This window comes from Nannospalax galili, unplaced genomic scaffold, assembly GCF_000622305.1.
Source record: "Nannospalax galili isolate Female #2095 unplaced genomic scaffold, S.galili_v1.0 scaffold781, whole genome shotgun sequence".
Taxonomy (NCBI): Eukaryota; Metazoa; Chordata; class Mammalia; order Rodentia; family Spalacidae; genus Nannospalax; species Nannospalax galili.
Window position 1 is genome coordinate 3,643,275 of NW_008346898.1, and position 2,227 is coordinate 3,645,501.

The following is a 2,227-nucleotide window of genomic DNA, read 5'->3' on the forward strand; positions in this document are numbered from 1 at the left end:
CTCCCAGAAGACTTCACCACAGTGATGCTGGTCTCTTGTTACAGCTGATTTTTCAGCCCTAGCTAACCAGCATCAATTGTCCCAGTAAAGCAAAGGTTTCACTTCAGGTTCTGGTCTCTTAATCACAGCTGATTCTTCAGCCCCAGCTGACCAGAACCCACAGACTCTCAATCCAAAATCACACAGGAACCACCCTGATAGTCTCTGCTTCCTTTTGAAACTTCACAAGCCAGCCCTCCACCATCGTCCACAACTCTTTCAACGTAACTATTCCAAGCTCCACAGCAACAAACTCTGAGCACTGAACTTTCCAGCCCAAAGTTCAGTGCGCTTCCACAATCCTCCTAAAAATGCCAAGGTCAGTCTTGGGGAGGAAAGGATTTATTGTGCTTACATCTCTCTGATCACAGTTCATTGTGGAGCCCGAGGTAGGAACTCAGGGCAGGAACCTGGAAGCAGGAGCTGGAGCACAGGCCATGGAGGAACACTGCTTACTGACTTGCTCCCCTGGCCCCTGCTCAGCCTGCTTTCCTATTCAACACAGGCCCACCTGCCCAGGGGTGGCACCACCCACAGTGGGCTGGGCCCTCCCACATCACTCAATAATCAAGAAGATGCCTCATGGACATGGCCACAGGCCAGTCCAATGAAGGCAATTCCCCAATTGAGGCTCCCTCAACCCGGGTGTGTCAAGTTGACACTAAAGCTGTCCAGCACAAGTGGCATCGAACACAGTCGTGTTTTTGCCATCCAGCTCTAGAACCATTTTCATTTTGCAAAACAAAAGCTCTGTACTCGTTAAACATTAACTCTCCACTTGTCCCTTTCTAGAACTCCAGGGGATTTGAAGTCCGAGGCCACCAGAGAGTGCTGCTTTCTAGCTTTGTGCTCAGGAGTGAATTCCATAATCCTGTCGAGCCTTGACTTCCCTCTCATACCCTGCTCACTTCCTGGGTTGCTGTGAGACTCAATAAAAAGGTACAGGCAGGGACTCTTGGAAATATCAAATAGAGCCTTGGACACTGCTGGGTGCACTTTTTTTTTTTTTTGAGATAGAGTCTCCTTGTAGTCTGAGCTAGCCTGGAACTTGCTATGTAGTCCAGGCTGGCCTCCATATCCCAGAGATCCTCTGCCTCTGCCTTCCGAGTGTTGGGATCAAAGGCTGGGTGCACTGTGTGCCTATATAAAATGAATGGTCTGCCTAGTAAAATGGGAATGCTTTACTGTCAATGCTGACCTCAGCCAGCTAAGTACATATTCTGTTGCTGGTGAGGCAGATGCCAAACACCCATTGAGTTTCAGAAAAGAGCAAAACACTTGCTATTCAGCAGTGTTTATAAGTGTTTATCAAGCTTAGTGGCTTAATGAAGCTCATATAACTAGTGACTAGCCTAGCTAGGATTAAAATCTGTGTTAGCCCAGTATAGAACCATGTTCTCCCAACTGCCCAAATGGCCTCAGCATTGGCATAAGACTGAGGCAGGAAACTCACCTTCTCAATTTCTTCACAATTCACCCAAGGATATTTGGTGCAACTCAATGAAGACATCAAAAGAACATATAATCAAATAGTACATTGCCTACTATTTTTTAAGGGAAATCTTTATTTTTATTTTATGTGTATGAGTGTATTGCCTGCATGTATGTAAGTGTACCCATGTCATATAGTACCCACAGAGATCAGAAGAGGGAGTCAGAGTCCCTGGAACTGGAGTTACAGATATTTGTTAGATACCATGTGGGTGCTGGGAATTGAACCTGGTCCTCTGCAAGAGCAGTCAGTGCTCTTAACCACTGAGCCATCTCTCCAGCCCTAGAACAACATTTTAACAATAAAATATAATACCTACACCAGCAATATGCTTGGATGAGGATCACGTCTGTAAAGGATCATCTCGCTGTCACTTTAAAAAATCGATTATTTGTATTCTTCCCTTACCTGAATGTCTTCTAGGCATTTCATCCTCAAAAGAACAATGACTGCATTATCTTTTCAATCCAGTGTCTCCTCCAGTTGTATTTATTTATTTATTTATTTATTTAATTGATTTTTTAAATGTAAAAGCCACTTTGTCGTGATGAGCTCACAAGTAAAAAAATCATGCAGTTAGATGAATGTAGTCACTCAAACACTTTCCCAGTCCCAAACTATGCATGCCAATGAACTTTCATACAATTAGAATAGCTATTCTGAATATTTTTATTGATTTTTGAGACAGGTCTTGCT

The 2,227-nt window shown here is 44.0% G+C and overlaps 1 pseudogene; it reads left to right on the forward strand.

The window, feature by feature from the left end:
* Positions 1–924, forward strand: part of LOC115072064 — a 7,129-nt pseudogene extending 6,205 nt beyond the window's left edge.
* The last annotated feature ends 1,303 nt before the right edge of the window (positions 925–2,227 follow it).